Below are 12967 nucleotides of genomic sequence, written 5' to 3' on the forward strand. Positions count from 1 at the left end.
GACTTGGGCCCAGCAATATTTGCACTTGCAATAATTCTGTGAGTGTAGAGACGGGAAATTGAGTTTAACTGACTTGCCCCAAGACATCCACAAAGACTGTACAGAGCAAAGGACTGAGCTGGGGAAACAGATCCTGAACTAACCCCTGCCCATCCCCACACCATTCTCCTTCCTCCAACCTGAGATGGAAAAGAGAGGTCACATCCAGGCGTGCTTTAAAGCATGGCAAACAAGCCAGAGCAGACACAGCACTGAGCAGCTTCCAAACAGGATCTTCCTGAAACACATTTGGCAGTTCAGGTGCAGAAAAGACTCATCATTTCCCTCTATATTATATTTATGCTCAGCTGCTGCCTACCCCAGATGTGCTTACATCTTTGGTGGGTGAAATGACTCCTGGGAGGACACAATTTTGATAGTTTTATTAGAGCCAGTTTTCCTGCGCTTGGAGCTTCCCAAGATTTCACTCAGAACTGGTTCTCAGTTGGATGCAACAGGGTTTTTCAGGAACACACATGAACAGAAAGTTACTGCTCATCAGTCACTTGGGCAGGATATTTTTCTCTCAGTGTAGAAGCTCTTGTTTTTATCTTTCTAAAAATTATGTAGAAAGTGGTTTATATATATAAATATATATGTGTGTATACATATATATATATACACACATGGATGTATTCCCATTGTTGCCATGAATTGATTTTTTATGAAGAAAACCTCAGAAGTGATTTTTAATTTGGAAGTAAAGAAGTGAATCCCACAGTAAAGCTTAGCAGGTTCATAACAGATCTTTTCCTCAGGTGGTAAAGGCCTATGATTAGTCTCAGTTTGAGTCTTGACTTTATACATTTAGAAATTGGAAAATGGAACTCAAAGTACAGCAAGTGCAGCAGTTCTGGTTAGCAGAGTCTCTGCTAAGAATGTGGAGGACAGCATGAATACAAATTACTCTGATTTGGGTGTAAATCATTGCATTTGGCTTAAACTCACCATTGTTTAAAGTTGCTTCAAGGATCCCTTCCACACCAAAACACCCCACACCCCAAAGTATTCAAGCCTATGCTTAAAACACATCCAGGTTTGGGAGAGCACATCTGCTGGCAGCAGAAGCAGCTGTACGAAAGCATCCTCTGCTTGCTTTCATCTCCTTCCTAATGGAAAGGAAAATGGAGCATAAAGATATTCTGCAGAAGGTTAAGTGCTCCTGTCGAAATGCGGTGGGTTTGGAGGAGTCAATGAAGCAAAGCGGGGCTGGGGGGGCCTGGAGGGGATGCACTGGGTTCTGTTGTTGGGCTGCAGATGTGTTATTCCAATTAACTTGAAAGCGGGAATGCGAGGGGTGAGCAGGAGGGAAGGTGAGGAAGCGTTTTTATGGCAGGAGGTGAAGTCTACCCTGCAGACAGTGATGGAGATGGCCCTTCTGGTCTCTCTGAGGTCATCTGGTTTTATGTGAGGGGAGAGGTGCAAAGCCAGTACACGAAACCCAAACAGGAAGGGTCTGAATGGCACATGTGGAAGAGCTTAACAGGCACATGCTTGACCCAGGGCTTGGATTGCTCATCACCGAGCAGCCCTGTAATTACAGGCTTTGCTGGACAGTCACTACAGCGAGTTACAGGATAAGCCACTTGCCTTAATTTGATGATAAGCACTGCAGTTTGACTATGTGTGGTTGTCAAGGTCTTTGGGCTTGTTGGGTAGATGGATGGCATCAGGATGTAGATAGATGAAAAGATATTTAAAACATTCCTGCTGGATTTCAGCACTGAAGGTACCTATAATTGCACTGTGGTGAGAGTCTGGCGAGTTAATCAGCATTTCAGGCTGAAAAAGAGGAGGGAAGGAAGTGTGTGTGGGGAGGACATGATAATACTGAGAATAAAAGTTAATTAAAAAATAAAATCAAGAGAAATGTGTCTCTAAGGCCACTTCTTTTGCAGAGACCACCTGTCAAATGCTTCCCTGTCTATAAAACCCAAGATTGGCTTCCAATCTACTCTGCAGTTCTTTAATTTTTAATGCCCCTCCCCTGGTCTCACAGGTGGCTATTATAGACAGAAGCTGTCGCCTGTATAGATACAGATGTGTGTAATGCATGCACTGAACATGAGTGCTCAGGATTTGGGAACTGACACCAGCCAGGAGCGGGAGCTGCCAGAGGAGGTTGTTAAAGCTGCGGAGAGCAAAGTGTCTCAGCGTTGTTAGGGATTGCCACGTCCCTTCTTCCTTCTCCTTCTTTTATTCTTGCCTCTCCCAAATGTCATCTTGGAGAATTTGAATTGACAGCATCACTAGATGGTGAACTGCAGGCAGGGAATTCAGGGTGTGGGTTGTGTATGGGATTTTGAGGTAAGAACTGCTGGTTTTAATCCAAGCCTCCTCTCCGTTCCAATACTCAGCTTCCCTGTTGCAGCAATTCCAGGTAAAAAAGCAAGGAGTCATAATTCTTTACCTGACTCACAGGGGTGTTGTGAGGCTCAGTTAGTTAATTATAGTAAAGCTTCTGAATAATAATCATAATAACACTTAGCAAATGAAAAGCGAGTATTATTATCGTTAAAGTAATGACAAGGCACCCTGCTGAAGGAAGCAAATATAATACTGATTATTAAAATCATTTGTATTTAGTGGCAAATGTAGCTGCTGCTTTATAAACTTAGAGATGTAATCTTGTCCCCAAGCCATAACAATAAGTAATTCCAAGTGCTTTGTTGTTTGGCTTCTCAGGATATAGGAACAAACAGGTACCTTCAGTCTGAAGGGATTTTATTTTAAGAATTAAGAGAACAATGGAAGAAAAGAGGGGAAAACCAACATCTTGCTGAGATGGGGACAAAGGTGGGTGTTTTATCTGAGCACTCTGCCCCCTCCCACTGGTGCCAGTGAGCCCCAGGACCAAGGGGTGAATCTGGGAGAGGAATTTGCAATGGGAGTGGAAGGTGAAGTCTGAGTTTGGAGGAGATCTGAAGCCAAGATTTTGGTACAAATAACATACACAAATTATTGTCACCATACCCAGTGGTAAACTGTCAGATTTGCTGCTGTGCATACAGCTTAAATATCTTAGCTTTTATGTCTGTCAGCACCCTTGAGATCACAGTGCCACAGCCTGGCTTCTCTTTTTTTTCTCATGTTCATGTTTCTTTCTCCCAGAAAACTTCCCTGCTTTGCCCAGGATATAGCAGGAATATGAACAAAGGTGCCAGAGCCTAAACACAGCAGTGCTGGGATGAGTTAAAAAAGGAGAGTTTGGCTTAAATCTAGTGTAGGGAGAAAACAACTTGTGATTTTGAAGTAAACATCCATCTTTTGGGTAACAATAATTTTTTTTTGCTTCCTTGTTTTTTTGCCATTTAACCACAGCTTAAGATTTGAGCAACTGGAAGGGGCCAGTCAAAAAGTCATTGCTGTCAGCTGCCTCCTGGAAAAAATGCCTGTTCCCATCAGAAATAACACCACTGCAGCTGGTCATAGCTGGCTGACACCATAGATGTCATCTTAGAAAAGGGCAAAAATATTGAACAAGTCTCTGGATTTTCTTGTCACTCTCCAAACGTGCTCTGGCCAAGTCCTGCTTTAAAACGAAAGGTAAAATCTGCAGAGTCACTGTTTGCCTTGTATATTTTGTGTTGATGGATGGCCTCAGTTACTAGGACTATTAATCCAGCAATTTTTTGGAACATAAAATTAATTTTTGGAGGAAATAAACTACATAAATAAAATGAGTATAATTGGATATCGCTCTGGTACCATTGATTCTAGGGCTGTAAATTGCACTTGATGTTCATGGTGTCAGGCTCTGAGGCCCTTAATTCTGTTCCTTAAGGATGACTTATGCAGTCAGGGGTGAGTGTTTGCTTCAGCAAGTTTGACTACCTCAAGGGGATCCCAAATTTGCTGTAAAGGAAAGGAGCTCACTTGTTAATACAACCTATTTGCTTTTTGGTTGTAATATTTCACCTTAGAGCTGGCTTTTGATCCCAGGAATGGTTGTTATTCATATCAATCTAACGCATATGAACGTGGCATAAATATTCAGGTTGAGAATCAGGTATTTGTATTTTGCTCTTGGTTGTGTTGCAGTTGAGGTTGCGTTGTATTCTTGGTCCTGTGACTGCACCTCTCTGCTTCCAAGGTACTTTGTGGACAGTTTTGGTGTTGAATTATAACTATTTTCTTATTGTGGGGTGTGAATACATACATGTCAGCTTGTGAGCCTTCAAAATAACAAATATGGCAAGTGTAAGGACAGAATAAGCTTTGCAATAGATTGGGAAGCTCTTTTCTCATCCCAGGAATCTGCCAATAACTGTTGATCCATTTCTGGAAGGGCAAGTGTTGAGGCACAGCAATTCATTGCCATAACTGCAGCATACTTAGCCCTGAGGGCTTCCAAGAATAGGAGATATATTAGTTGTATGAATTCCCTTTACTTCTTATAAGGTCTTATCTTGCATGGAGGAAAAACAGAATCCATGGAGGTCTCCCTTCTGGTCCAGTCTGAAAGAGGCGCTTAAGACCTCTTCAATCCTTCACTTTCTTTGTTTAATTTATTCTACTGTCATGTATGAACATCTTCAGGAAAATATTAATTAGAGTGTGTGTTCCTTGACAACTAACTCTAAATGGATTAAGCATGCTTTACTCGATGAAGCAAGGAGGTGTTGATTAAGAGAAATTGAATTGTATCCCTGAGATAATTTTCTGTCTCTGTGTCTAGAGAATATAGGCAACACCAATGCTTGGAGAAGAAACAGAGGCACTACACTACAAGTGTCTCAAAAATAATAGTCAGGACATGCATATTAATTGATTTAATGTAAAAAAGCTTGATGCAAACTTGTGCTGAGACTTTAAATTGAGGTCCTGACCATTCTCTGTGGTCACTAGAGGATCCTTCAAGAATGGGAACGACCTGGCAATTTCCAGTTTGGATAATTATGTTCTGCTTCCTTAATGTTTCCCATGCCCTTTCAATTAGTATGGTAATCATCTCCAGTTTGCGACCTACACTGAAGTGTAAGTGATGGTACATGATGTTAAATAGCTGCTATGCTCCACCCCAGGAGCCACTGTTTTCCAGGAGTGATGCCAGAGTGGGAGAGCTTTGTCATCTGGTGGAACCAAGGAAAGTGAGGGACTCCAGTGGTGGAGCCAGAGCTGCCCCTTCTCTGTAAGCTATTTCAGAAATTCTCCTGCTTGAAAAGTCTAAAATGTGCAGGAGATCTCACTTTAAGGAAAAAAAGGGACTAATACACAAGTGTGGAAAGGAGGAGAGAGTCATTAAATGCAGTGAAGCAACAGCAGGTGAGGAAACCTCGGCTGCAGCTTAGGGGTGAATTTTTAGTACATCTGGTGCAGTCCATCAAGCAGCTGTGGAGGAATGAAGAGGTGCTGCAGCTCCTCTCTCCCTGACAGTGTGATTTAAAGAGCTGCTCTTTGCTAGCCTGGCCTTGTGCCTTTCAGTTGCCTTGAAAGGGAGAGAACCGTGTCTCTGCTCCCTCACTGGCATTTGTCTTAAAAATAAAAAAAGACAAAAAAAGGAAGAAAAACAACAGAGTGTGTGGTTGTGTGTGGGAGTTTTCCACACTGAGCCCCCTGGTCAGCGACTGAATAACAAGACAAAAGGAATATCTCACTGGGCTTCACATGATTTGTTTACATTCCCCTTAATGGTAAAGAATTTTTTAGACCAGTGTTACACCTTGTAGCTGATATGGTTTGCAGCATGACAGGAGTCCCAGCTGCCTTTTGGATAGCAGAGTTTCCTTGCAAGAGATATGTTGCTATTTTCCATGTTTTTTTATATGCAGCCCAAATGAAGTCTCTGAAGGAGTATCTGTCTTTTGCTAACAGCCATCATTTTTATATAAATTTGGAGGTATTCATATTATGTCTTCATCTTCTATATCTCAACTAGTAACAATATCACAACTACTCCCTCCTGACAACTATATTCATTTCTCATTAAAGATATTTCATGTTTTATTCAGGAATTTAAATGAAGCTATCAGAGCCTGTAATAGCAACAGTTTGGGATAATTGTATCTCATTGATGGCAGCCTCAAGAGTTCTAATTAATATATATTTAGCTCCCTGGTTGTCTTTAGACCAAACGCCTCAATATGAAAGACTGGGAGAGGCGATAAGGGGAGGGGGAAGGGAACAGGCTCCAAAATAACAGCCCCTTTTGAAATTTGGGTAGGAAAATCTGTGTTGTGAGAAGGAACTGTGTGCTTTGGGATTCTTTCTATTTCCCCCTCCCCCTGCCACCCCAGTTTAATCCAAAATAACTTTTGAGATACGGAGTCCTTCTTGAGAAGCAAAATACAAGAACCTAGGTTTGCTGCCCACTTGTTTTGGGGGGAAGGAAGGATGACAAATTTGTATTTTTCTCCTCCAGTGATACACCTGATATCTGAGTTCAGCTTATCAGTGGTCTCTGCTTTTATTAGCTCTTTCCCTGCCTCCTCCAGCCAGACTGCTCCATTCAGAATTGCTTGGTTTCAGAGATATGATCTGCAATGCAAACAGGCTCTCATTACACTTTTTCATACTAAAAAAAAAAAAATAAATCTTACTTTCGTGTGTGCCTGATTAGCCCTCACCATACAGCTCTCAATTTTCTTATCCCCTTTGGGCTTTTTATTCCTTTCCTCTCTTTCCTTCAACACTACCTTTCTCTCTGTTGTATGAAATGAGCTAAAAAAAGATTTGGGGAGGGGGTATTATTCTGTCATTGGAATTCATAGCACTTGTATTCACTTACAAGCCTGAACTATTTTCTCAAATCACTTCAGTCTCTGTGACTTTCTCAGACTGTAGTTTATAAATCACTTTTGTGGTACACTATCTAGAGGGGATCAAGACCCCTGGAAGCTTGAGTCATATTGAATTGCATTGTGTAACGGAGAGTCATTAGGAGTTTACAGTCAGGGGAAAAAAAGAAGTCTTATAAATAGGCTAATTCAACTGGCACTTATATGTTTTAAAGGCATTATTGAGGAAGCAGGATGGTAGTATTATTTGCTCCCAATTTTGCTCTCATCAGCAGCAGCTAAGGGTGGCTCTTGAATAGGGCAGGAATAGAGATTTTATAGACCTCCAGCTTTAAAACCTCTATTTTCCCCCCCTTTATTATTTAAGCAAGTACTAAGGACTGTTTAGAGGTTTATTTAAATGGCTTCCATGCTGGAAGCTAATCCAGCCTATACTGGCTCAAATTGCCTCAGCTTCTCCTGAATAAGAGATGCTTTTTTCTTACTTCTACTCTGGTTTTTTTTTTTGGTTTTTTTTTTTTTTTTTTAAGGTGTTAATTTAAGAGAAATATATTGTGCAGAACAGGGGCTTTCTGACAGTGAAAAGATTTTCAGCAAGAGGTTTACTCAGCAGCTGCATTTTTCCAGTCTGATTCTGACAGTAAGGTTATTCCAGTAAAGCATCTCCTTTTTTTCCCTTTCTTTTAAAGTTAAAAAAAGCAAGATGATGTAACATGAAGGTAATTATTTCATTTGGGTGTGTTCCACTTGCAGATTTGTGACACAAAAGTGTCAACCCCTGGGTGTAGCCTGTCTGCAGGCTGGGTCTTCTTGGCTGAGGTTGGGGCTTATCGAATACCTGGATATCCTCACTCTTACAGGTGTGGTAGATGGAGAACAATGACCAGAAGCAGGTGCCTTGGCTCTCAGGAACTCCAAATCACTGCCAACAAGCTCACTCCTAGCTGAAATTGCTGCTTTTTTTGAAAAAAAAAGAAAAAAAAGAAAAAAAGAAAAAAAGACAATTCTCAGTATTGTCTGCAGCTCTCAGCCCCATGTCATCCACTTCCATGCCATCCGTGGGATCGCCACGCTCAGCTTGGCCAGTATTTTCTCAGAAAAACAAAGTGAACCCAGGACGAACCCTTGGCTGAAAACAAGGCTGGAGTCAGAAGTTCAGAGGGTGGAGAGTTGAGAGGGCTCACGTGGCCGGCAGCAGCTCTGGGTGAAGTGTCTCCCTGGGATTCAGCTGATGGGCTGCTTGGCAGCTCTGCCCCAGTGCTTCCATAACCTGGGCTGGAATCCAGCCCAGGCCTGAGAGATGGAGGGTCAGTCCAGTTTGATAGCGTGAGGTCAGGAGTGGAATGAGCCTGGGATATCTCGATTGAGATTTGAGCGTATAAAAGTATAAATCAAAAAAGCAAAATCCTTGAAGGGACACCTTGCAGCTGTCTTGGGAAATGAAAGGCCTTAAAAATAAGAGGGCTCAAGAGCATGAGAATCCTGCAGTCAGTGCAACTAATAAAGCTCTTTGGTCTCAACTCAGAGAGCAGTAAAGTCCTCTCTGTTGTCTGGAGAAGTGGAGGGTGTATGGCAAACCTGAGGGAGACGCTGCTCCTCAACACAGCGAGCTGCCAGCATACTGAGGATTATCTGTGCACATAAATACAGATCACAGCTTTTATACTGCTGCTTCTCAATCAAATACATTGAAAAACTTATTCTAAAAAGGCTTTGTCGGCTGAAGGGACTCTTCTTCTGTGTCCTTGAAAATTCTCCATAGGCTCAAAGTTCACCCCCAAAGTCATGGATGGGGAAAAGAATGAGCTTTTTTATCCACATTACTCCTGAATGCTGCTGTCTCATTTTTGCTGCAGGATACTCATAATTTTATGCTTATTTAAACAGACACATATCTAGTTTATGGGCATATTCCAGGGAAAAAGAAAAAAAAAGGAATCATGTCGCTTAGAGTGCAGTTCTCATGGGCAAACACCTGATCCCCTTTAATAAGAGATAAAAGGGAAACTATTCCCTTGCCAAGCTGCTACATTACAGGGTTTTGCTCACAGTAACACGCTGGTAAGCTGCACAACTGACTGGTGCATGGCACAGCATGGGCTCAGGGATTGTCAGCAGCTGGTGCCAGTGCCACTGAAACCCACGGCAGCAGAGCTGGGATGGAGCATGGAGTGACACACAGTTAGGGTGCAGCAGAGGTTTCAAGGTTCAGCATGTGCATGTGCTAATCAAACACAGGTCAAGGGGGAAATAAGCTGCATCAACCTTTTTTTTTTTTTTGGTTTTGTTTTTTGTTTTTTTTTTTTTTTGTTTTTCTGGAGCTCTCAATAGTTTGGCATTTTTATTGCTTTTAGTATTTCTTTAAGGAAAGTGAGCAAAGTGCTGAGTTCCTATGTGCTACTTTATCTCCCCCTTTCCAAGAATATTTTAAGTTTGCATTGGTTTTCTTTGAAATGGTCTGTGCTGGTGCTCTTTTATTCTCTGTAGGGCCTGTCATTTACTGAAGGCTTTGGATTACCTGCTCTTGCCCAAAAACATGGGCAGTAAGGAAACAAATGGCTCAGCTATGTAAAGTGGTAAAAGCTACAGGTTAAAATTCTGGATCTGTTCCTAGAGGGTCAACCATAAGATTTCTTTTCACAAAATTTTAAAGCTGTTGCTGCTGCTGGATTTTTGTTTTTAACAGGTAACACAATGAGAGATGCTAAGGGCAGGTACTTGTCACCTAGCTGTTGATCTGGGATAGCTGAGGATCCAAAACAGGAAAGGCAGGCTGCTCTCTGTGCTACCCCACTGCACACCATCACCTGTGTGACAAAGAATAGTCCCATAAAGCCTTTTTTGAGGAGATGGAATATACAGAGTTTGGTATTTGTTATGACTTAAATAAGAAAGGCAATATACTCACTTTTCTAGTTTGGGTTTGTGAATCTGATTTCTCTTTTTATCCCTGCAGGATGAAATTTTGCTTTTATTAACTGTTTTTCAGCATATTCAAGGGCTGATCTCTAGGCAAAGCATCATCTCAGTTTTCAGGAAATAACGAGTCCAAAAAGTGCTCTAGTTCACTTTAAAGCAGAAAGTAAACACTGGAGATGTTGACTGAGTAACTCTGCAGGCACACTTGTGTCTCCACTGAACCAGAAGGTATCTCTTATTCACACCAGTATGGACACATCAGGAACCTGGTGAGAAACTACATTTAGGAGAAGGTTCCACTGAGCAAACCCAATGTGCACTTAGTTCAGATAAGCCCTGGAGAGTCAACCAGTGAGACCTCAAAGTCCGGAGTAATTTGCAGTCTGATGTATCCCAGCCCAACTTCACTGCTCTCTTTTTATAAATCAAATGGAAAAAATCAGGCAAAATGATCAGGCACTCAGATGTGGTCCCAGAATAAGTGCAAAGTCTGTTCTGTGGTGTCTGGGTCTTGTCTGATTTCTGCTCACATGCCACTCAAAAAGTCCATATAGGTTTTAATCTGACATTTAACCTGTGCAGAAGCATCTACACACTTTAAAAGAAGGTCAGTGTTATTCAAGTGTATTTCACTTTTAGAGATGGTGCAAGTGAATTATTTTCAAAATCCTTTATTTTGAATGTCCTGTCTGGGCAATCTCACTAAAAGAGCAATAGAGTTAAGTGGCTGACCTACTTCTCTCCTCAAAGAACTGGCAAAATACTTGCATATAAAGCTTTCTATAATGCCTTTTACAGTGTCAATGAGTGAAAAGAAAGGAAAATATTATGACAGGGCAGCTCATAAATTTCTTCTGATTTTTTCTGGTGCCCATGTAACACAGAGGGCTCCTCTTTGAAGGATATGTTGTCCCACCAGGTAGGCAAAAGGGAACTTTTCAAGTTATTTCAGCAAATTGCTCAAAATAAATAGATTAAATATTGAGTGTAAAGGTGTAGTAGCAAGAGGGAACTTGGTCTGAGAGAGGATGGAGCAAGCAAGTGTCCTCGTCTTGCCCATCATGCTCTTCCCTAGCTCCACTGTCTTTTAGGATTTCATCAATGCTATTGCAGCATCTCAAACTTCTGTGGTTTGAACCCAATACAGTTTTTGTGGTCTCTGAGAGCTCCTCCCTTTCTAAACAAGAACAGCAAAATGCGAACACTCAGAGAAACTAATGATATTGAAAATCTGCTGAAAGCAGCGTCAGGGAGAAAGAAGAAGAGCGGATTAAGGGAAAGCCCTGCTCGAATCCATCCTTTTGTTTTATGGCCAATGTGGCCTTTCCTCGACACATCAACGAGAAACAAAGAATTGAAATCAAACAGAAGGGTCAGCGATTAGGAGAGAATTGTCTGTAGCATTTCAGCAAGGCCACCAATGGCTTGTTCAGGCTTTGGCTGCTCTCCCCCACCTCTCCCTCTGCGTTCCCCCTCGTTACACGATACTACTTGGGAACATGTTATCAAGGACTGAGAATCAGGCCAGTGGCTGCTGATGTTGAAAGGACATGACATGTGCACAAGGCAGGGCATAGGGGCTGGCTGCACATATTAAAGGCAAACACATCACAATCCAATTAGTAGAAATGGAGTGTGTGTGCTGGCTCTGGGAATTTTTTTTTTTTTTTAAGTAATACTTCTGTGCTTTTTCTATTGATTGATTTATTTTTGAAAGGAGTCATTCCCTTCTAGCTTTTCTTCTTCCTCTCCTCCCTCCTCCTCCTCACCTTCAATTCCTTCACTCCTGAGTTTTCACCTCACCAGAGGAACACGAGTTCAAAGGCAATTGGAGTAGAAATAAAAATAAAAACAAAATATTGTGAATGTGAAGAGTTCTCTAATCTCTTTTTGACCTTCCTGTACAAAGGGCAATTTCTGCAAATCTGCTGCAAACTTGTAAATCTTCAGTACGGGGAAGGATAAAAGCAACATAAAACATTTCATTAGAATTTAAGCTGACTAGCTAAATGTGTGTCTGTGCATGTATAGAATTTTCTCCTTGCTTTTAAGTATGTCTCATATTCTTTACCTAGCCACCAGAGTTTATTATTATTTTATTGGAATGCATCTCCTGTAGCTTTCACTCACTATTTAAGTAAGAATGAAGGGAAAAAAATTCCTAAAGGAAGAACAGGTTTTAAAATTCTGATACCTGAAAAGAATACAACATTCATTACATTCAGCATGTTTTATTGGATGCAGAATTAAGCATACAGTCAGTATTCAATATCTACAATGATGCATTTTGGTTCTGATATAATGGGCAATACTTTGCTGTTGGACTGTATTCTTCCTGCTTGTGTAGCTCCTAGTCTAATTAAACTGCCTAATTAAACTCATGTAAATTTAGGATTGTGTATAGTCCCACTGAGACTAAGGGAGTTTCTTGTCTGCCTAAAGTTAGTTACTTTCTATAAGTAGTTTGTTTGTTGAGGCCCAAAATTTTATCTAAAGTCATAATGCTCAAAGGTGTTGAGGTGTTGATTTCCTCAGCAAATCACTTCAGAAAATGCTCAGTTTTAAGGCTATGCCCAACTCCTGCTCTTAAGACTCATTCTGGTAAGATGGGTGGCCATGGTCTAAAGGAAAGGTCAAACAGCAGAGAAATCAGACAGGCTTTTCTTTGCACTCATGGTGATAAATACATAGACTTTAGTGAGAGGAAAACAAAACCATGGGGAGAAGGAGAAGTTCAAATGAGGTAGGTGGACCTACATGGGCATTCTCGCTTCCTTCCTTCCCACAGCTTCCTCTGTTCCTATAATCTCAGCACAGATGTTTCCTTTTTAATCCCTGGCTCCAGCTGGCAGAGCATCTCTGCTCTACCGTACTTAGTCGCAATTACTGCAGACATTAACTCTGCACATGCTTCGGAAATTGACTGCTTTTTCTTCCTTGGAAATGTTGCTCATCATCAGGTTTTTAACAGCCAGAAATAAAGGCCATTTGTGTAATGATGAATCCGATTCCCTTCAAGATTTGTAAGAGAGATAAAAGGCACAAGAAGCAGGCTTAAAACAATTGCTGGCGTGGTGGAAAATTTGGATATTGAATTTATAATACCTTTCTTTACTAGTACAGAGAGTCTTCATCATGTGATAGAAAAGGAATGGGAAATATGTCAAACAGATGCCACAGTCACCTGCCTGATGCTACTTTTCCAAATTAGTCACAAGTACCTTTTAATTTTGATTAGCAAAGCAGACACTTGGTGTACTAAGTGTGGGGTG

The sequence above is a fragment of the Onychostruthus taczanowskii genome, unplaced genomic scaffold, assembly GCF_017590055.1.
Source record: "Onychostruthus taczanowskii isolate IOZ18803 unplaced genomic scaffold, ASM1759005v1 scaffold6, whole genome shotgun sequence".
Taxonomy (NCBI): Eukaryota; Metazoa; Chordata; class Aves; order Passeriformes; family Passeridae; genus Onychostruthus; species Onychostruthus taczanowskii.